At 45.9% G+C, this 24,008-nt stretch overlaps 1 protein-coding gene and 1 pseudogene across 1 annotated transcript in view; one reads left to right on the forward strand and one right to left on the reverse strand.

The window, feature by feature from the left end:
- Nucleotides 1-24,008, reverse strand: part of GALNT17 (polypeptide N-acetylgalactosaminyltransferase 17) — a 359,033-nt gene that overhangs the window by 237,560 nt on the left and 97,465 nt on the right. The gene's annotated exons all lie outside the window — the stretch shown is intronic.
- LOC142196244 (5S ribosomal RNA) lies at nucleotides 15,338-15,446 on the forward strand (annotated as a pseudogene).

Genomic DNA, 24,008 nt, shown 5'->3' on the forward strand with positions numbered 1-24,008 from the left:
CACAATTTTTACTACTGGTATACAGTGCCATTGTCTGACTGGGAATTCAAAGAATATATTGGGGTTATAAATACCCTCATTTCTTGCTACTGCCATATAGTGCCAGTTTCTGACTGGTAATTCAAAGAATATATTGGGGTTACGTGCACCCACAATTTTTACTACTGGTATACAGTGCCATTGTCTGACTGGGAATTCAAAGAGTATATTGGGAATACAAATACCCTCATTTCTTGCTACTGCCATATAGTGCCAGTGTCTGACTGGGAATTCAAAGAATATATTGGGGTTACGTGCACCCACAATTTTTACTACTGGTATACAGTGCCATTGTCTGACTGGGAATTCAAAGAGTGTATTGGGAATACAAATACCCTCATTTCTTGCTACTGCCATATAGTGCCAGTGTCTGACTGGGAATTCAAAGAATATATTGGGGTTACGTGCACCCACAATTTTTACTACTGGTATACAGTGCCAATTTCTAACTAGGAATTCAAAATGCGCAAGGCTCCCGGAAAGGGACGTGGACGAGGCCGTGGGCGAGGTCGGGGGAATGGTTCTGGGGAGCAAGGTAGCAGTGAAGCCACAGGGCGTCCCGTGCCTACTCCTGTGGGGCAGCAAGCATTGCGCCACTCCACAGTGCCAGGGTTGCTTGCCACATTAACTAAACTGCAGGGTACAAACCTTAGTAGGCCCGAGAACCAGGAACAGGTCTTGCAATGGCTGTCAGAGAACGCTTACAGCACATTGTCCAGCAGCCAGTCAGACTCTGCCTCCTCTCCTCCTATTACCCAACAGTCTTGTCTTCCTTCCTCCCAAAATTCCGAAGCTTTACAGAACAATAACCCAAACTGTCCCTGCTCCCCAGAGCTGTTCTCCGCTCCTTTCATTGTCCCTCAACCTGCCTCTCCACGTCACGATTCCACGAACCTAACAGAGGAGCATCTGTGTCCAGATGCTCAAACACTAGAGTCTCCTCCATCTCCGTTCGATTTGGTGGTGGATGACCAGCAACCCACCCTCATCGACGATGATGTGACGCAGTTGCCGTCAGGGCATCCAGTTGACTGGCGCATTGTGCGGGAGGAGGAGATGAGACAGGAGTTGGAAGAGGAAGTGGTGGATGATGAGGACACTGACCCGACCTGGACAGGGGGGATGTCAAGCGGGGAAAGTAGTGTGGATGTTGAGGCAGGTGCAGCACCAAAAAGGGTAGCTAGAGGCAGAGGCAGAGGTCAGCAGCTTAGGCGAAGCCAGGCCACACCCGGAATCTCCCAAGATGTTCCAGTTCGTACCCAGCCCCGAAAAACTCCCACCTCGAGGGCACGTTTCTCGAAGGTGTGGAGTTTTTTCAAGGAATGCGCCGAGGACAGATATAGTGTTGTCTGCACAATTTGCCTCTCGAAATTGATTAGGGGCTCTGAGAAGAGCAACCTGTCCACCACTTCAATGCGCCGTCATTTGGAATCCAAGCACTGGAATCAGTGGCAGGCAGCAACGGCAGGACAAAGGCCGCCTGCCGTTCACGCCACTGCCACTGCCTCTGCCTCTGCCTCTGCCACTGCCACTGCTGACTGTGCTGGCGATGCACTCCAGAGGACGAGCCAGGACACCACTTCATCTGCCTCCGCCACTTTGTTGACTTCTACCTCATCCTCCCCTGGTCCTGTCTTATCTCCTTCTCCTGCACCATCAAAGGCACCATCAGGCGTTTCTTTACAACAACCCACCATCTCTCAGACATTGGAGCGGCGGCAGAAATACACTGCTAACCACCCACACGCGCAAGCCTTGAACGCCAACATCGCTAAACTGCTGGCCCAGGAGATGTTGGCGTTCCGGCTTGTTGAAACTCCCGCCTTCCTGGACCTGATGGCAACTGCGGCACCTCGCTATGCCGTCCCTAGCCGTCACTACTTCTCCCGGTGTGCCGTCCCCGCCTTGCACCAGCACGTGTCACTCAACATCAGGCGGGCCCTTAGTTCCGCGCTTTGCACAAAGGTCCACTTGACCACCGACGCGTGGACAAGTGCATGCGGACAGGGACGCTACATTTCACTGACGGCACACTGGGTAAATGTAGTTGAGGCTGGGACTGCTTCCCAAACTGGCCCGGTGTACCTCGTCTCCCCGCCTAACATTCCTGGCAGGGACACGAGAAGAACACCCCCCTCCTCCTCCTCCTCTACCGCCTCCTCCTCCGCCTCCTCCTCCGCCACCGCCTCCTCCTCCGCTGTTAGATTGACCCCAGCTACGAGTTGGAAACGTTGCAGCACTGGCGTTGGTAGACGTCAGCAGGCTGTGCTGAAGCTGATCAGCTTGGGGGACAGACAGCACACTGCCTCCGAGGTGAGGGATGCCCTCCTCGATGAGACGGCAATATGGTTTGAGCCGCTGCACCTGGGCCCAGGCATGGTCGTTTGTGATAACGGCCGGAACCTGGTAGCAGCTCTGGAGCTTGCCGGACTCCAACATGTTCCATGCCTGGCCCACGTCTTCAACCTAGTGGTGCAACGTTTCCTAAAGAGCTACCCCAATGTTCCAGAGCTACTGGTGAAAGTGCGGCGCATGTGCGCCCACTTTCGCAAGTCGACAGTAGCCGCTGCTAGCTTAAAATCTCTCCAGCAACGCCTGCATGTGCCACAACACCGGCTTTTGTGCGACGTCCCCACACGCTGGAACTCAACGTTTCAGATGTTGAATAGAGTGGTTGAGCAGCAGAGACCTTTGATGGAATACCAGCTACAAAACCCTAGGGTGCCACAAAGTCAGCTGCCTCAGTTTCACATCCATGAGTGGCCATGGATGAGAGACCTTTGTGACATCCTACGGGTCTTTGAGGAGTCCACAAGGAGGGTGAGCTCTGAGGATGCGATGGTGAGCCTTACAATCCCGCTCTTGTGTGTTCTGAGAGAATCCCTGATTGACATCAGGGATAACTCAGATCACACAGAGGAGTTAGGGATAGCATCCGATCCGTCACAGCTGGAGAGTAGGTCCACACATCTGTCCGCTTCACTGCGTTTAATGGAGGAGGAGGAGGAGGAGGAGGAGGAGGAAGAAGAGTTGTCCGATGATGTGATGGTGATACAGGAGGCTTCCGGGCAACTTCGAATCGTCCCATTGTTGCAGCGCGGATGGGTAGACATGGAGGATGAGGAGGAAATGGAGATTGAACTTTCCGGTGGGGCCAGAGGAGTCATGCCAACTAACACTGTGGCAGACATGGCTGAGTTCATGTTGGGGTGCTTTACAACCGACAAGCGTATTGTCAAAATCATGGAGGACAACCAGTACTGGATCTTTGCTATCCTTGACCCCCGGTATAAAAACAACATCTCGTCTTTTATTCCGGTAGAGGGGAGGGCCAATCGCATCAATGCTTGCCACAGGCAATTGGTGCAGAATATGATGGAGATGTTTCCAGCATGTGACAGTGGCGGCAGGGAGGGCAGTTCCTCCAGTAGGCAACCAAGTTCTCACCGGTCCACACAAACGAGGGGCACACTGTCTAAGGTCTGGGACACCTTGATGGCACCCCCTCGCCAAAGTGCCGCCACGGAGGGTCCTAGTGTCACCAGGCGTGAGAAGTATAGGCGCATGTTGCGGGAATACCTTTCCGACCACAGCCCTGTCCTCTCCGACCCCTCTGCGCCCTACACGTATTGGGTGTCGAAGTTGGACCTGTGGCTTGAACTTGCCCTATATGCCTTGGAGGTGCTGTCCTGTCCTGCCGCCAGCGTCCTATCTGAGAGGGTGTTCAGTGCAGCCGGTGGCATCATCACTGACAAGCGCACCCGTCTGTCAGCTGAGAGTGCCGACCGGCTCACTTTGATAAAAATGAACCACCACTGGATAGAGCCTTCATTTTTGTGCCCACCTGTGTAAAGCACCCCAACATGAAACTCCATGTCTGTACTCAACCTCTCCAATTCCTCCGCATCCTCATACTCATCCACCATAAGCGTTGCACAATTCTGCTAATACTAGGCTCCCTCCAACATGATTTCCCCCAACTCTGCTGGTTAGAGGCTCCCTCCACCCTGATTTCCACCAACTCTGCTGGTTAGAGGCTCCCTCCACCCTGCTTTCCCACAACTCTGCTGGTTAGAGGCTCCTTCCACCATGAATTTGCCCAAACTGGGCTGTTTAGAGGCTCCCTCCACCATGAATTGGTCCAAACTGGGCTGGTTAGAGGCTCCCTCCACCATTAATTGGTCCAAACTGGGCTGGTTAGAGGCTCCCTCCACCATGAATTTGCCCAAACTGGGCTGTTTAGAGGCTCCCTCCACCATGAATTTGCCCAAACTGGGCTGTTTAGAGGCTCCCTCCACCATGAATTGGTCCAAACTGGGTTTTTTAGAGGCTCCCTCCACCATGAATTGGTCCAAACTGGGGTGGTTAGAGGCTCCCTCCACCATTAATTGGTCCAAACTGGGCTGGTTAGAGGCTCCCTCCACCATGAATTGGTCCAAACTGGGCTGGTTAGAGGCTCCCTCCACCATGAATTGGTCCAAACTGGGGTGGTTAGAGGCTCCCTCCACCATTAATTGGTCCAAACTGGGCTGGTTAGAGGCTCCCTCCACCATTAATTGGTCCAAACTGGGCTGGTTAGAGGCTCCCTCCACCATGAATTTGCCCAAACTGGGCTGTTTAGAGGCTCCCTCCACCATTAATTGGTCCAAACTGGGCTGGTTAGAGGCTCCCTCCACAATTAATTGGTCCAAACTGGGCTAATTAGAGGCTCCCTCCACCATGAATTGGTCCAAACTGGGTTTTTTAGAGGCTCCCTCCACCATGAATTTGCCCAAACTGGGCTGTTTAGAGGCTCCCTCCACCATGAATTGGTCCAAACTGGGCTGGTTAGAGGCTCCCTCCACCATGAATTTCCCAAAACTTGGCTGTTTAGAGGCTCCCTCCACCATTAATTGGTCCAAACTGGGCTGGTTAGAGGCTCCCTCCACCATGAATTGGTCCAAACTGGGGTTTTTAGAGGCTCCCTCCACCATGAATTGGTCCAAACTTGGCTGTTTAGAGGCTCCCTCCACCATGAATTGGTCCAAACTGGGGTGGTTAGAGGCTCCCTCCACCATTAATTGGTCCAAACTGGGCTGGTTAGAGGCTCCCTCCACCATTAATTGGTCCAAACTGGGCTGGTTAGAGGCTCCCTCCACCATGAATTTGCCCAAACTGGGCTGTTTAGAGGCTCCCTCCACCATGAATTTGCCCAAACTGGGCTGGTTAGAGGCTCCCTCCACCATGAATTGGTCCAAACGGGTTTTTAGAGGCTCCCTTCACCATGAATTGGTCCAAACTTGGCTGTTTAGAGGCTCCCTCCACCATGAATTGGTCCAAACTGGGGTGGTTAGAGGCTCCCTCCACCATTAATTGGTCCAAACTGGGCTGGTTAGAGGCTCCCTCCACCATTAATTGGTCCAAACTGGGCTGGTTAGAGGCTCCCTCCACCATGAATTGGTCCAAACTGGGGTTTTTAGAGGCTCCCTCCACCATGAATTGGTCCAAACTTGGCTGTTTAGAGGCTCCCTCCACCATTAATTGGTCCAAACTGGGCTGGTTAGAGGCTCCCTCCACCATGAATTGGTCCAAACTGGGTTTTTTAGAGGCTCCCTCCACCATGAATTTGCCCAAACTGGGCTGTTTAGAGGCTCCCTCCACCATGAATTGGTCCAAACTGGGTTTTTTAGAGGCTCCCTCCACCATGAATTGGTCCAAACTGGGCTGGTTAGAGGCTCCCTCCACCATGAATTGGTCCAAACTGGGGTGGTTAGAGGCTCCCTCCACAATTAATTGGTCCAAACTGGGCTGGTTAGAGGCTCCCTCCACCATTAATTGGTCCAAACTGGGCTGGTTAGAGGCTCCCTCCACCATGAATTTGCCCAAACTGGGCTGTTTAGAGGCTCCCTCCACCATTAATTGGTCCAAACTGGGCTGGTTAGAGGCTCCCTCCACAATTAATTGGTCCAAACTGGGCTAATTAGAGGCTCCCTCCACCATGAATTGGTCCAAACTGGGTTTTTTAGAGGCTCCCTCCACCATGAATTTGCCCAAACTGGGCTGTTTAGAGGCTCCCTCCACCATGAATTGGTCCAAACTGGGCTGGTTAGAGGCTCCCTCCACCATGAATTTCCCAAAACTTGGCTGTTTAGAGGCTCCCTCCACCATTAATTGGTCCAAACTGGGCTGGTTAGAGGCTCCCTCCACCATGAATTGGTCCAAACTGGGCTGGTTAGAGGCTCCCTCCACCATTAATTGGTCCAAACTGGGCTGGTTAGAGGCTCCCTCCACCATGAATTTGCCCAAACTGGGCTGGTTAGAGGCTCCCTCCACCATGAATTGGTCCAAACTGGGTTTTTTAGAGGCTCCCTCCACCATGAATTTGCCCAAACTGGGCTGGTTAGAGGCTCCCTCCACCATGAATTGGTCCAAACTGGGCTGGTTAGAGGCTCCCTCCACCATGAATTTGCCCAAACTGGGCTGTTTAGAGGCTCCCTCCACCATTAATTGGTCCAAACTGGGCTGGTTAGAGGCTCCCTCCACCATGAATTTGCCCAAACTGGGCTGTTTAGAGGCTCCCTCCACCATGAATTGGTCCAAACTGGGTTTTTTAGAGGCTCCCTCCACCATGAATTGGTCCAAACTGGGCTGGTTAGAGGCTCCCTCCACCATGAATTTCCCAAAACTTGGCTGTTTAGAGGCTCCCTCCACCATTAATTGGTCCAAACTGGGCTGGTTAGAGGCTCCCTCCACCATGAATTGGTCCAAACTGGGGTTTTTAGAGGCTCCCTCCACCATGAATTGGTCCAAACTTGGCTGTTTAGAGGCTCCCTCCACCATGAATTGGTCCAAACTGGGGTGGTTAGAGGCTCCCTCCACCATTAATTGGTCCAAACTGGGCTGGTTAGAGGCTCCCTCCACCATTAATTGGTCCAAACTGGGCTGGTTAGAGGCTCCCTCCACCATGAATTTGCCCAAACTGGGCTGTTTAGAGGCTCCCTCCACCATGAATTTGCCCAAACTGGGCTGGTTAGAGGCTCCCTCCACCATTAATTGGTCCAAACTGGGCTGGTTAGAGGCTCCCTCCACCATGAATTGGTCCAAACTGGGTTTTTTAGAGGCTCCCTCCACCATGAATTTGCCCAAACTGGGCTGTTTAGAGGCTCCCTCCACCATGAATTGGTCCAAACTGGGTTTTTTAGAGGCTCCCTCCACCATGAATTGGTCCAAACTGGGCTGGTTAGAGGCTCCCTCCACCATGAATTGGTCCAAACTGGGGTGGTTAGAGGCTCCCTCCACCATTAATTGGTCCAAACTGGGCTGGTTAGAGGCTCCCTCCACCATTAATTGGTCCAAACTGGGCTGGTTAGAGGCTCCCTCCACCATGAATTTGCCCAAACTGGGCTGGTTAGAGGCTCCCTCCACCATGAATTGGTCCAAACTGGGCTGGTTAGAGGCTCCCTCCACCATGAATTGGTCCAAACTGGGGTGGTTAGAGGCTCCCTCCACCATTAATTGGTCCAAACTGGGCTGGTTAGAGGCTCCCTCCACCATTAATTGGTCCAAACTGGGCTGGTTAGAGGCTCCCTCCACCATGAATTTGCCCAAACTGGGCTGGTTAGAGGCTCCCTCCACCATGAATTGGTCCAAACTGGGCTGGTTAGAGGCTCCCTCCACCATGAATTTGCCCAAACTGGGCTGTTTAGAGGCTCCCTCCACCATTAATTGGTCCAAACTGGGCTGGTTAGAGGCTCCCTCCACCATGAATTTGCCCAAACTGGGCTGTTTAGAGGCTCCCTCCACCATGAATTGGTCCAAACTGGGTTTTTTAGAGGCTCCCTCCACCATGAATTGGTCCAAACTGGGCTGGTTAGAGGCTCCCTCCACCATGAATTTCCCAAAACTTGGCTGTTTAGAGGCTCCCTCCACCATTAATTGGTCCAAACTGGGCTGGTTAGAGGCTCCCTCCACCATGAATTGGTCCAAACTGGGGTTTTTAGAGGCTCCCTCCACCATGAATTGGTCCAAACTTGGCTGTTTAGAGGCTCCCTCCACCATGAATTGGTCCAAACTGGGGTGGTTAGAGGCTCCCTCCACCATTAATTGGTCCAAACTGGGCTGGTTAGAGGCTCCCTCCACCATTAATTGGTCCAAACTGGGCTGGTTAGAGGCTCCCTCCACCATGAATTTGCCCAAACTGGGCTGTTTAGAGGCTCCCTCCACCATGAATTTGCCCAAACTGGGCTGGTTAGAGGCTCCCTCCACCATGAATTGGTCCAAACGGGTTTTTAGAGGCTCCCTTCACCATGAATTGGTCCAAACTTGGCTGTTTAGAGGCTCCCTCCACCATGAATTGGTCCAAACTGGGGTGGTTAGAGGCTCCCTCCACCATTAATTGGTCCAAACTGGGCTGGTTAGAGGCTCCCTCCACCATTAATTGGTCCAAACTGGGCTGGTTAGAGGCTCCCTCCACCATGAATTGGTCCAAACTGGGGTTTTTAGAGGCTCCCTCCACCATGAATTGGTCCAAACTTGGCTGTTTAGAGGCTCCCTCCACCATTAATTGGTCCAAACTGGGCTGGTTAGAGGCTCCCTCCACCATGAATTGGTCCAAACTGGGTTTTTTAGAGGCTCCCTCCACCATGAATTTGCCCAAACTGGGCTGTTTAGAGGCTCCCTCCACCATGAATTGGTCCAAACTGGGTTTTTTAGAGGCTCCCTCCACCATGAATTGGTCCAAACTGGGCTGGTTAGAGGCTCCCTCCACCATGAATTGGTCCAAACTGGGGTGGTTAGAGGCTCCCTCCACCATTAATTGGTCCAAACTGGGCTGGTTAGAGGCTCCCTCCACCATTAATTGGTCCAAACTGGGCTGGTTAGAGGCTCCCTCCACCATGAATTTGCCCAAACTGGGCTGTTTAGAGGCTCCCTCCACCATTAATTGGTCCAAACTGGGCTGGTTAGAGGCTCCCTCCACAATTAATTGGTCCAAACTGGGCTAATTAGAGGCTCCCTCCACCATGAATTGGTCCAAACTGGGTTTTTTAGAGGCTCCCTCCACCATGAATTTGCCCAAACTGGGCTGTTTAGAGGCTCCCTCCACCATGAATTGGTCCAAACTGGGCTGGTTAGAGGCTCCCTCCACCATGAATTGGTCCAAACTGGGTTTTTTAGAGGCTCCCTCCACCATGAATTGGTCCAAACTGGGCTGGTTAGAGGCTCCCTCCACCATGAATTTCCCAAAACTTGGCTGTTTAGAGGCTCCCTCCACCATTAATTGGTCCAAACTGGGCTGGTTAGAGGCTCCCTCCACCATGAATTGGTCCAAACTGGGGTTTTTAGAGGCTCCCTCCACCATGAATTGGTCCAAACTTGGCTGTTTAGAGGCTCCCTCCACCATGAATTGGTCCAAACTGGGGTGGTTAGAGGCTCCCTCCACCATTAATTGGTCCAAACTGGGCTGGTTAGAGGCTCCCTCCACCATTAATTGGTCCAAACTGGGCTGGTTAGAGGCTCCCTCCACCATGAATTTGCCCAAACTGGGCTGTTTAGAGGCTCCCTCCACCATGAATTTGCCCAAACTGGGCTGGTTAGAGGCTCCCTCCACCATGAATTGGTCCAAACGGGTTTTTAGAGGCTCCCTTCACCATGAATTGGTCCAAACTTGGCTGTTTAGAGGCTCCCTCCACCATGAATTGGTCCAAACTGGGGTGGTTAGAGGCTCCCTCCACCATTAATTGGTCCAAACTGGGCTGGTTAGAGGCTCCCTCCACCATTAATTGGTCCAAACTGGGCTGGTTAGAGGCTCCCTCCACCATGAATTGGTCCAAACTGGGGTTTTTAGAGGCTCCCTCCACCATGAATTGGTCCAAACTTGGCTGTTTAGAGGCTCCCTCCACCATTAATTGGTCCAAACTGGGCTGGTTAGAGGCTCCCTCCACCATGAATTGGTCCAAACTGGGTTTTTTAGAGGCTCCCTCCACCATGAATTTGCCCAAACTGGGCTGTTTAGAGGCTCCCTCCACCATGAATTGGTCCAAACTGGGTTTTTTAGAGGCTCCCTCCACCATGAATTGGTCCAAACTGGGCTGGTTAGAGGCTCCCTCCACCATGAATTGGTCCAAACTGGGGTGGTTAGAGGCTCCCTCCACCATTAATTGGTCCAAACTGGGCTGGTTAGAGGCTCCCTCCACCATTAATTGGTCCAAACTGGGCTGGTTAGAGGCTCCCTCCACCATGAATTTGCCCAAACTGGGCTGTTTAGAGGCTCCCTCCACCATTAATTGGTCCAAACTGGGCTGGTTAGAGGCTCCCTCCACAATTAATTGGTCCAAACTGGGCTAATTAGAGGCTCCCTCCACCATGAATTGGTCCAAACTGGGTTTTTTAGAGGCTCCCTCCACCATGAATTTGCCCAAACTGGGCTGTTTAGAGGCTCCCTCCACCATGAATTGGTCCAAACTGGGCTGGTTAGAGGCTCCCTCCACCATGAATTTCCCAAAACTTGGCTGTTTAGAGGCTCCCTCCACCATTAATTGGTCCAAACTGGGCTGGTTAGAGGCTCCCTCCACCATGAATTGGTCCAAACTGGGCTGGTTAGAGGCTCCCTCCACCATTAATTGGTCCAAACTGGGCTGGTTAGAGGCTCCCTCCACCATGAATTTGCCCAAACTGGGCTGGTTAGAGGCTCCCTCCACCATGAATTGGTCCAAACTGGGTTTTTTAGAGGCTCCCTCCACCATGAATTTGCCCAAACTGGGCTGGTTAGAGGCTCCCTCCACCATGAATTGGTCCAAACTGGGCTGGTTAGAGGCTCCCTCCACCATGAATTTGCCCAAACTGGGCTGTTTAGAGGCTCCCTCCACCATTAATTGGTCCAAACTGGGCTGGTTAGAGGCTCCCTCCACCATGAATTTGCCCAAACTGGGCTGTTTAGAGGCTCCCTCCACCATGAATTGGTCCAAACTGGGTTTTTTAGAGGCTCCCTCCACCATGAATTGGTCCAAACTGGGCTGGTTAGAGGCTCCCTCCACCATGAATTTCCCAAAACTTGGCTGTTTAGAGGCTCCCTCCACCATGAATTGGTCCAAACTGGGCTGGTTAGAGGCTCCCTCCACCATGAATTTCCCAAAACTTGGCTGTTTAGAGGCTCCCTCCACCATGAATTGGTCCAAACTGGGCTGGTTAGAGGCTCCCTCCACCATTAATTGGTCCAAACTGGGCTGGTTAGAGGCTCCCTCCACCATGAATTGGTCCAAACTGGGTTTTTTAGAGGCTCCCTCCACCATGAATTTGCCCAAACTGGGCTGTTTAGAGGCTCCCTCCACCATGAATTGGTTCAAACTGGGCTGGTTAGAGGCTCCCTCCACCATTAATTGGTCCAAACTGGGCTGGTTAGAGGCTCCCTCCACCATTAATTGGTCCAAACTGGGCTGGTTAGAGGCTCCCTCCACCATGAATTTGCCCAAACTGGGCTGTTTAGAGGCTCCCTCCACCATGAATTGGTCCAAACTGGGTTTTTTAGAGGCTCCCTCCACCATGAATTTGCCCAAACTGGGCTGGTTAGAGGCTCCCTCCACCATGAATTGGTCCAAACTGGGGTTTTTAGAGGCTCCCTCCACCATGAATTTGCCCAAACTGGGGTGTTTAGAGGCTCCCTCCACCATGAATTTGCCCAAACTCTGCTGGTTAGAGGCTCAATCCACCCTGATTTTCAAAACAAATGTTGGTGCCAACCTCAACTTACTACAAGGGCCAAATTCACTGCTGGTGACAAGCTCTCCTCACTGCAAGTGCCAAATACACATGTTTCAAGGTGTTTTCCTACTGTCAGAGAGGTGGTATTGAGTGTGTAAAGTGTGTAGTTGTTAGGCTGTGATGTTGGGGTAATAGAGGGTCTTTGGTGTGTTAGATGCCCCCAGACATGCTTCCCCTGCTGTCCCAGTGTCATTCCAGAGGTGTTGGCATCATTTCCTGGGGTGTCATAGTGGACTTGGTGACCCTCCAGACACGGATTTGGGTTTCCCCCTTAACGAGTATCTGTTCCCCATAGACTATAATGGGGTTCGAAACCCGTTCGAACACACGAACATTGAGCGGCTGTTCGAATCGAATTTCGAACCTCGAACATTTTAGTGTTCGCTCATCTCTAATTCATATATGTTCATAGGTGTATAAAGCCGGCCATATGCATGAGAGCATTTATTTCACATAAAATGTCTATTGTCATCATGTTTTAATTCATCACCAAGCAAAGAATTCACCAGCAGCTGTTTTTCTCAACTGAAATTGATGGGAGATGGCTGCAAATGTATGCTCCAGCTTCCATTGACATCCATAGAAATTGTTTAAAGAGCCCATTAAACTTCTCAGTTCTTTCATAATTCTCAGACTTGAAAGGATAGTGTTACATAAACTGTGATCCAGTAATGCAGTTGGGTTATCCTCTATTTCCCCCACCTTCTGTATGGTAACTATTGTCTATCTCTGCATCCTTTCTTGGAAATAGCAGGGCTTTACCATATTGAGGGCTGATGGTCACTGGAAATAGAGAAGCTCTGTATGTTGAATATAAAAGTATATGGCTATATATATACCACCTTATTAGAAAATCCACTTCAGCATCAGGCTATTTGCGGTTATACACCAGCTGAGAACCTCCTGCCAACTATATCTGTGAATATGACAGTGCACTGATGCAGCATTTACCATGCTAGTGCCGCAGTGGATTTCGTGTCCTGTGTGCATGAAATGGCCATCTCAGACTTTACATCCAGCTGAACTCTGGTAATTTTTTTTTTATACAACAGTAGCAAAATCACGGCACTCACTTTATTAGATTCAGTGAAAAAGTTGTATTGTTGCAGTATAACAAATTTGTCTAATTGTCCACCAATGTATAACAATGTTATCCACAATAAATTATGTACAAGCGAGTAGCGACGTTTCAGTTTCCTGAGCAACCTTTTTCAAGCCCACTCTGTAATGTGGAGGAGGTATAGATGGTGGTAGAGCCATGTATGTTGGGGAAGGGGGAGGGGATATGCACCCTCTCGGATATGCAGGAGTAAAGTGAGAGCTCTCACAATACTATGGGTATAATCTTTCATAGGCTTAATTGTCAGTCCTGTGGGGTCATCTACATTTCTACCTATCCCTGAGGATTTATTTATATTGGACTTACCACTCGAGAGCTAAGCCACCATGTGCATGAACATGTATTAGGGATCATTTGTGCTAAAGATAATGATGACATTTCTGCATTAAAAAAAATTTTCAAAACACTTTCATGATTCAGACTCATCAGGTTTTTGGGTTACGAGCCATCAGTCTGGTTATCCGAGAGTAGGGGACTGAAAGAGACACCTATCTCATAAAGAAAGCAGATGAATATTTGTCCTCAAAAGCGTACATCTGAAGGGATTAAATTAAAATATTAGCTATGCTCTATTCCTCTAAGTTTCTTTTTGCCTTTATCTCGCTTCAATATCTCAGCAATTTCATAGTTCGTTTAGTTAGATGTCTCCTTTGACTATCATATTGTTATGGTCATTTTGTCTCTCCCTTCTTTAACGGCCATACCTCCATTAAAGGGAGTCTATCACTGTCCTCAGTTACTTTCAATTGCTGTCATTGTGCTGTAGATGCTGTTAGCAGAATACAAACAATGCCTTTCTTATGTTTCAGAGCCCCAGGGATGCGTAGAAAAGACACTTTTATTCTTTATTCAAATGAGGATCTTGGAGCACAAGGGGAGCACTGCTCAGTAATAGAAGAAAACTCCCCCTGTGCTCCAAGATCCTCATTTGAATAAAGAATAAAAGTGCTTTTTCTCCCCATTATTGGGGCTCTGAAACATAAAAGTAGTATAGTTTTTAACATATAAACTGGTACTCCTGGAACAAAAATGTACTAAAACATAACTTTTAATAGTCTGACTAAAAATAGGAACTCGTTCCCTTTAGACATACAATAAAAACCAAACAAAGGGTGGGGGTAGGGATAAACACTCACCCATGCTCCCACCCTAAATCACACATAGGTTATTAAATAGGAGGGGATGGTACGGGTTTCTTTAATTGGTCCTATGTTATTGCCACACTAGCGATCTCTAAACATTAGAACTCATAGAAAACCCTCACTCCATTACCCCACTGACACTCGGTTCTGCCCCACCCGAAACTGCACTCCTAGCTTGTGTTGATTTGGTCGGTCAGTATGAGGTGATACTAACATGGATAGTTTTTAACCCTGGTATTATTTCTTGGGCTGTAACAATGTATCCCATCACACCTCATATACTAAGCCCCTGAGAGCTCTCTGATGAACCCCTACATTAGTAGGTGCTCTCTCTTTTGGGGAAAATTGCTAGTAGATTTCATGGGTAGGGAAGCCCCCTGGCACTACACACCACTAGGGGTTAACTAAATATAACAATATATAACAATGTATCCCTCTCTACGCGTTTCGTTATGTACTCCTCAGGAGAGTAATATCAAGATAGTAAATAGAGCGTCAAAGAAAAATAATGAATTGCGGTTAAAACCACATTTCCTGTAGCCCTGATGGTGGGCTGCAGTATAGAAGCGAGTCCGACGCTGGTAGCTGTTCTAGCCATGTTTAAATAGACCAAGATCTGGTCTCAGCTCCTCCTCCCTCAAGCCCGCCCACTGCAGTCCGACCAAACACAATGATTCTGGCCGGATGATGTCATGGTGGGCGTGACGGGGGAGGAGTACAGTTTCTAGCACGATCGCTGTTCACTCTCTCCAAGTGACCCACATAGTGAATCTCCGAACACGTAAGTATGATCTATGGTAAGTATCTCCACAGGTTTCGTTTCGGACCAGTAGATCTTGAGGCATATATGAGAAGATGACTTATATAGAAGAAGTGGCGAGATTGTATCCACCTTTCATAAGGTTAAGTGCAGCCACCCTCATAAAGCGAGCATAATACATAATCACTCGAGCATCCCTCAACTGGGAGGGGGGAGGGTGGAGGGGGGGGGGGGGCTAGTAACATCCACCTCTCACCTCCAATCATTATACCGGGCCACTCCTACAGTATTAGCTGGCATCTACTATTCGTAACTCCTCATAATCGCCGATAAATCTACGGTCCATTGGTCTTAATTATTTAAAGACACGCTATAATTTGTGTCTATTGCTCCAATAGTACGGGCAGCCGGTCCTACGGTTCACGCCTTTGGGAACACGTATGCATATTGGCCCCTGCCGACCCGTATAGTCTCATTCGTAGTGTAAACAGCATCACAGCATACACTCTATCCAAACTATTCCTCTTGAACTCATCTTCTGCCTATGGCCACACCACCCTGAACACGCCTGATCTTGGAAGCTAAGCAGGGTCGGGCCTGGTTAGTACTTGGATGGGAGACCGCCTGGGAATACCAGGTGCTGTAGGCTTATTGAGCGATGAGGGGTGTACTATTGCGTGGCTGCCTATGTATTCTAGGAATGAGTAATGGTGACACTCAGGTCATTCTATTTTGTGTTTTGCATATATGCACAAAAACAATGGTAGGGGCATTTATGATAGTTTGGATAGAGTGTATGCTGTGATGCTGTTTACACTACGAATGAGACTATACGGGTCGGCAGGGGCCAATATGCATACGTGTTCCCAAAGGCGTGAACCGTAGGACCGGCTGCCCGTACTATTGGAGCAATAGACACAAATTATAGCGTGTCTTTAAATAATTGAGACCAATGGACCGTAGATTTATCGGCGATTATGAGGAGTTACGAATAGTAGATGCCAGCTAATACTGTAGGAGTGGCCCGGTATAATGATTGGAGGTGAGAGGTGGATGTTACTAGCCCCCCCCCCTCCACCCTCCCCCCTCCCAGTTGAGGGATGCTCGAGTGATTATGTATTATGCTCGCTTTATGAGGGTGGCTGCACTTAACCTTATGAAAGGTGGATACAATCTCGCCACTTCTTCTATATAAGTCATCTTCTCATATATGCCTCAAGATCTACTGGTCCGAAACGAAACCTGTGGAGATACTTACCATAGATCATACTTATGTGTTCGGAGATTCACTATGTGGGTCGCTTGGAGAGAGTGAACAGCGATCGTGCTAGAAACTGTACTCCTCCCCCGTCACACCCACCATGACATCATCCGGCCAGAATCATTGTGTTTGGTCGGACTGCAGTGGGCGGGCTTGAGGGAGGAGGAGCTGAGACCAGATCTTGGTCTATTTAAACATGGCTAGAACAGCTACCAGCGTCGGACTCGCTTCTATACTGCAGCCCACCATCAGGGCTGCAGGAAATGTGGTTTTAACCGCAATTCATTATTTTTCTTTGACGCTCTATTTACTATCTTGATATTACTCTCCTGAGGAGTACATAACGAAACGCGTAGAGAGGGATACATTGTTATATATTGTTATATTTAGTTAACCCCTAGTGGTGTGTAGTGCCAGGGGGCTCCCCTACCCATGAAATCTACTAGCAATTTTCCCCAAAAGAGAGAGCACCTACTAATGTAGGGGTTCATCAGAGAGCTCTCAGGGGCTTAGTATATGAGGTGTGATGGGATACATTGTTACAGCCCAAGAAACAATAACAGGGTTAAAAACTATCCATGTTAGTATCACCTCATACTGACCGACCAAATCAACACAAGCTAGGAGTGCAGTTTCGGGTGGGGCAGAACCGAGTGTCAGTGGGGTAATGGAGTGAGGGTTTTCTATGAGTTCTAATGTTTAGAGATAGCTAGTGTGGCAATAACATAGGACCAATTAAAGAAACCCGTACCATCCCCTCCTATTTAATAACCTATGTGTGATTTAGGGTGGGAGCATGGGTGAGTGTTTATCCCTACCCCCACCCTTTGTTTGGTTTTTATTGTATGTCTAAAGGGAACGAGTTCCTATTTTTAGTCAGACTATTAAAAGTTATGTTTTAGTACATTTTTGTTCCAGGAGTACCAGTTTATGTGTTACGAATCAATTTAGTTTGGTGCTACCAACCCAGTGTGTACAGTCTAGTATAGTTTTTATTCTGCTAAAGGCTTCTACAGCACTATTGGAGTGGTTTAAAGTAGTTGGGAGCAGTGTTAGTCTTCATTTAAGCATTGGTCTGGCAGTTACATACCAGTGCTGATGTTTAGATGTGTATCTCTTTGGTACCAATATATATGTAATGGGAAGTACTCACCAGATTTCCATCAGGTATGTCCAGGAACAGTATGTGATTGCTGGGTGAGATAAATATAATGGTGTTACATTAGACCTGCCTGTTACCCCCCAGGGGGAGCCTTTGTAAAGCTGTATCCATGCTTACATCTTTATGTCTACATATGATGTACTTTAATGGATATGTTTTTCACATTGTATAGCTAGTATTTATTTCACATTTGATAAATGGTATGGCTGGATAAACCATGTCTTCTCTACATGTGGATTGCATACTATCCAGTATTATTCCTGTCCCAGAGTTATTATATGTAGGACCTTTCAAGTATCCCTTTTCTTTGTGATATTATTCATGTGTGTTCTAAATGTTTAAATAAATAGGAACTGTTTTTATTTTTTGTTGTTTTTTTTAGTTCATACTATGAAATACATTGTTGCGGCATCTGTCTTCTTTTATTTATGCATTTTAGATTATAGCCAGACTTTTATTATTGGAACAAGAAAGGTTACGTTATATTCAATAATACATATATGTCATATGTGACAACTCTCTACACCTACTTTACTGCTTACTTGTCTCAGCTGACCATTATATATCCAATAAAACCCTTTTAAAATCTTTTAATTGCTCTCTTGATCCTTGATAAAGGAACTTGGCTCTTGAGACAGACTCTTAAAAAGAGCAAGTCAAACAAAACTTATTTCCAACTTCTTAATTTCCAAAGCAATTTAACATAACAATGATCTCCTCCAATTTAATGCAGCCATGCCTGTTATTTCAATTTCAATAGTTTGCTTAACAGCAGGTGAAAAAAAACAGTGAAGCATAAATTCTAATAAAGGACTGCCTTTCCACACGCGTACAGGTAGAACGCAAGCAACAGAGGACACAGCTGTGATTTCCATTTAGCCAGCTTCTTGTCTCTGGATCAGTAACAAATACATTTTCATCCAGCCATAACAAATGCTTATTATATCTATCAATTACTCTTCTATTTCACTTGATTTTACATATCTTCACACTCCTATGAATACATATAAAGCAAATGAATACAAAGCACTATAGAATATTTTACCAGTGTCAATAATATTATAGATTGGACTATTTTGATCAGTCCATTGATCCATGAAACTGAAACGTCTGACAATTAAATATACTAGTAAAAGTTACCCAGTCATTGAAAAAGATCATTTTAATTAATAGCAAAACTGATAGAACGGAAATATAAAAATGTCAATATTAACCATTTCCTACTTCAGCCAGTTTTCATTTTCTTTTACTATCCCCTTCAAAAAGCCATATCTTTAATTTTCTGCTCACAGAACCGTATGATTATTTTGTGCGGGACATATTGTACTTTATAATTGTACTTAATTTAATATTTCATATTACGTACTGGGAAGCATTGAAAAAAAAAACAAAAAAAAAACAGACCAATTATTGGCCTCAGTGGTTGCTAGTATGGAACTGGTGATGTATATGTGTGACATCTCCCATCCTTCTTCAGCAATCACTGATACCACTTATTGTCCTCCATGCTCACATGGGCTCAGAACTTCCAACAACACTGCCCCTATATACAATCGAACAGGCATTGGCAGTGGACAACGGAGCACCAGGAAAAGTTGAGCATGTTTTATCTATGTTTTACATCTCCACTGCCCACCCCATGGGTTGTTCCAAATCATGGACAAACCCTTTAAATACACTGAAGGTCCAATTCTGAGACCCTGAGAATAAAGTAGTGGTTGAACACAGAGTCACTCCCTTGTTCTTCTCAGCATAGCAGCACACCTTGCCACCTACCTCTGACAGGGCCCTAATCCTACACCGTGGCTCTTCTCAGGATTGGTGGGGTACCACACAATTTGTACCAACAAGGTTTTAATATAACAAATAATATTACAACATGGTTAATGCATTGGATATTTTAAGGAGCTCTCATTGACAAGCACCTAAAAATTCCAACAGTTCCTTTCTCAATATCTTTGTCCAAAACGGTGAGAAATATATATATATATATATATATATATATATATATATATATATATATATGTGTGTGTGTGAGTTTTCTAGAGTATCAACCATATATGTCGCTGCTTGGACTAAGCACCTCTTATTCTTTTGCTTAGTTGAAGCAGCGGGACATATTCTTTTGTCATTTCCTAACTGCTTCAAATCTCTGCAATGTATTGACTATTCTTTGATGACACACTGGATAATATAAGCCAAAGAGTAGAAGTTCCTTTATAGTCCTAGGGATTCCTTTATATCCCATTATCCATGTTTATTTATCATCCTTGTGAACTAAACTACATGACAACTGTCTATTTTTATATTCTCCAGTATATGATTTGGATATCTATTTTTTCATGTTGCGCACCACAGCAACATGCACAATTTAAGGTCTACCTTAGTTTCAGAAGTAGTCATTTCAGGTGACTTTTCATCATAAGCTTTTATGTGTACGTGCATGAAGAGAAAACTAAACCATTTAGCAGTTTCCCTCTCTGCATGGCATATCTATAGTTTTTAATATAGTGTTTTAGTCCTGCTGCTCTGCTGTCTTCTATTGTCTTCTATTGTCTTGGTGCAACATATGCACTAAAATTTCACTTTTCACTTATCAGCTACACAATAATTTCTGAAAAAATGAATGCAATATTCAATGGTTAAAAATGTTCTCTACACTGCTTGATAAGTCCCTTGAGGGGAGTGGTTTCCAAAATTGGGTCAAATCTCTGCAGATTCCGCTTTACTGGTAATTCAGGGGCTCTGCAAAATTGGCATGACATCCAAAAACCAAACTGTGCTTCTTCGATTCTGTGCCCGGCTGTGTGCCCAAACAGCAATTTTTTAAGTATGCAAATATACAAAATAGGAAGATGAATGGACATTATTCACATGTATTTATTTGTATTTATAATTTTTTACAATTAAAATATTTGATAAAACACAACACTCAAAATGTGAAGAAACTCTTAAAAAACTCATCCAGCTAAAGCCACATTCAGCTGAGATTATAGTATATCATGTAGGGTATGAATAATATATATGATCAAGGATGATGATTTTATACAAGTTAGAAAACCCATGCTACAGTTACCATTTTTAATAACCCATCTAATTTACAGACAGAGTTCCAATAGGAATACTCCTATAAAGCATCAAGAGACTTACAAGAATGGTCACTCTAAAATCAATATTTGAACAACATGGATCATGTGAATAATGGAAAAATGGAAAAACGTAGGGGTAATACACATATATGTATTCACTCCATACAGTAACAACAAAAAAGAACTTGACAGTCTTGTATATCTCTTTCACTGATACTCCAAGTTATTAGTTATATCTAGAGATGAGCGAACACTAAAATGTTCGAGGTTCGAAATCAGATTCGAACAGCCGCACACTGTTCGACTGTGCCCAGGCCCAATGCCTAAGCAGAGTGAATTCAGAGCCGGAAGAGGATACGGGAGCGCTGCACAGGGAGAAGACTTCTAAAGGTAAGAGAAGAACCAGCGTTGATTGACAATGTATAGCATTCTGCCAATCAACGCTGGTTCTGCATCGAATCCTAACTTCGAACAGCTAGTAGTGTTTGATCGAGTACGAGTATTTCGAATACTGTAGTATTCGATCGAATACCTACTCGATCGAATACTACTCACTCATCTCTAGTTATATCCAAACATATGAAATGTTTCGGTCTCAAGTAGACCTCCATTAGTCCTCAGAGATAATAGGAGGAATGGAGTAGCCATCACATGATATGTGGAGAAAAGAAGGCAAAAAGGCCAACTAGCCAAGAAGAATTAGCTTGCTATATTAATTTAGTGAAACATTTGTTAAGCAAATGTAGATCCTTTCTACTCAATAGCAACAGTAACATGGATAAGTAAAATAGTATCTTAGGTAAAATCTTCATTTTTATTAGATGAATCCTAACATAGTATGATTGGTATGGATTTCCAAGAATCTAATTCTTTTGTTACAGTACTCAATAGAGGGGCAAAGGTTACACTATATAATCTAGTCATGTCTTTAGGAAGTATTACACCTGAATATTTTAAAGCACTATCCTCCCATCTAAATATGAAAGAGGATTGCCAACTCCCAGGTGTAATAGCGTGTAATGCCAGTGCTTCTGATTTCTTACAATTGACCACAAATTCCAAATTTTTATGGGACTTTTATATAAGGTTAAGTAGGAAAAGGATGGATTCCATCAGTTTTGAAACTGCCAGAAAATCATTCAGAAATACCATTAATCGTAACTGGGAATTCCCTATGGTAATGCCACGACAATGGGGGATTGCTATATGTGACGTAAATAAAAAAAAATAAAAAAAAAGTGAAAGACGACATCCCTTTCATTTTCATTCCTTTTTTTTTTTTTTTTTTTTTTTTATAAACAAAAAGGGTCTCCCAGTTTTTCATTTATCACTATTGAAGCACTGTAATTGTAGTACAAAGTTCTTAGAATCTTCACAACCAATAGTCCAAACCATCTAAATTTCAGAACCTTTATTATAAGTTGCCATTAAAATTCGATCAAATAATTAACAGGCATCTAACGCCACCAATAATGGATCGTTTTTTGTATGAGTCTGGGAATACGAAATACACGCTTTTGCTTTCCTAATATTAAGAGCATATTGTCGCCCCTTCACAAATCCCATTGTTCCCCTACCAGTAATCCTGGCATCAATCTTAGAATATGGATTATAAGTATTTTTGTAAATATTTTATAGTCCTTATTCAATAATTATATTGGCCTATAAGACTTGTGTCCTTACCGGCATATTTCACTTCGTAAAGTAAAAGTAAAATGTCACATGCAGAGAGGACTTCAGCTGAAGTATCATAGTGGAAATATTGGTAGAATGGATATATGGGGCAATAAAATAAGGGGGCATTATTAAAATCGGTGTTAAGATTTTTTTTAGGCTTCATTAGCGGGCAACATTAAAAGGGATGTCTGGGATTTTTTGTCATGGGTTATTCTTAGGATAGGCCATAAATATTTGGTTAATGGGGGGCAACAGTACAGATCATCCATTTGGGATGCTCCTGGTCCCTGTACTATATAGTGCATGGGGCCACAAACAGATAGCTCCATACACTGTATAGTTGCTATGCAGCATTACTGCATTAGAGATTCCACTGGCACGAACAGGAGCTATGATGCAATGATGCCACTGGGCCACAATACAATGTTTCTAGCTCTATGTTCTGTATACAATAGGCAGTGGGAAAAAAATGACTGATCCGTGCAGGGGCCAACTGTTTGCTTCCAATCAGATATTTATTGTCAATCCGAAGGATAACCCATAAGAAAAAAAAAAAAAAAAATCACAGACAACTTCTTTAATATAAGGGGAAAGTTGGGGGGCAATACTTGTGTAAGGATCAGGGCAAAAGTTAATACAAGAGGATGTTATTAATGTCTGGGGCAGTGGCATAACTAAAATCTTCTGGGCCTTGATGAAAACTCTTGTCCAGGGTCCCTTACTGTCTTCCTACAGTGAATTCATAAAAAAATATGATTGCAGTGTCGTATCAGTCTAAGACATGTAAGAGATCAGTGGGGGTCCAACACCCGGGACTCAAGCTGATCAACTCTTTGAAGATACTGTGACCCCTTCACTATTTACAATGCGCAGTATCTGTTTTATAATCACCATGCAATTTTAATAGAGCCTGTAATAATAATTCATGGCTGCTATAAAAACAGATGGCATGTGGTGTGAATAGTGAAGGGACCCTACACAGTATAACATGCTAAACAATGGCCCACACAGTATAATATGCTTCATATTGATCCCCATACAGTATTATATGCTTCCCAATGGCCCCCACACAGTATTATATGCTCTACAGTGGCTCCCACACAGTATGCTATGTACCCCACAGTGGCCGCAAACAGTATAATATGCCCACAGAGGCCCACACACAATAAAATATGCTCTACAGTGGACCCACAAAGTATACACTCACCGGCCACTTTATTAGGTACACCTGTCCAACTAATCGTTAACACTTAATTTCTAATCAGCCAATCACATGGCGGCAACTCAGTGCATTTAGGCATGTAGACATGGTCAAGACAATCTCCTGCAGTTCAAACCGAGCATCAGTATGGGGAAGAAAGGTGATTTGAGTGCCTTTTAATGTGGCATGGTTGTTGGTGCCAGAAGGGCTGGTCTGAGTATTTCAGAAACTGCTGATCTACTGGGATTTTCACGCACAACCATCTCTAGGGTTTACAGAGAATGGTCCGAAAAAGAAAAAACATCCAGTGAGCGGCAGTTCTGTGGGCGAAAATGCGTTGTTGATGCCAGAGGTCAGAGGAGAATGGCCAGACTGGTTCGAGCTGATAGAAAGGCAACAGTGACTCAAATAGCCACCCGTTACAACCAAGGTAGCCAGAAGAGCATCTCTGAACGCACAGTACGTCGAACTTTGAGGCAGATGGGCTACAGCAGCAGAAGACCACACCGGGTGCCACTCCTTTCAGCTAAGAACAGGAAACTGAGGCTACAATTTGCACAAGCTCATCGAAATTGGACAATTGAAGATTGGAAAAACGTTGCCTGGTCTGATGAGTCTCGATTTCTGCTGCGACATTCGGATGGTAGGGTCAGAATTTGGCGTCAACAACATGAAAGCATGGATCCATCCTGCCTTGTATCAACGGTTCAGGCTGGTGGTGGTGGTGTCATGGTGTGGGGAATATTTTCTTGGCACTCTTTGGGCCCCTTGGTACCAATTGAGCATCGTTGCAACGCCAAAGCCTACCTGAGTATTGTTGC

Source organism: Leptodactylus fuscus, chromosome 2 (genome assembly GCF_031893055.1).
Source record: "Leptodactylus fuscus isolate aLepFus1 chromosome 2, aLepFus1.hap2, whole genome shotgun sequence".
Classification (NCBI taxonomy): Eukaryota; Metazoa; Chordata; class Amphibia; order Anura; family Leptodactylidae; genus Leptodactylus; species Leptodactylus fuscus.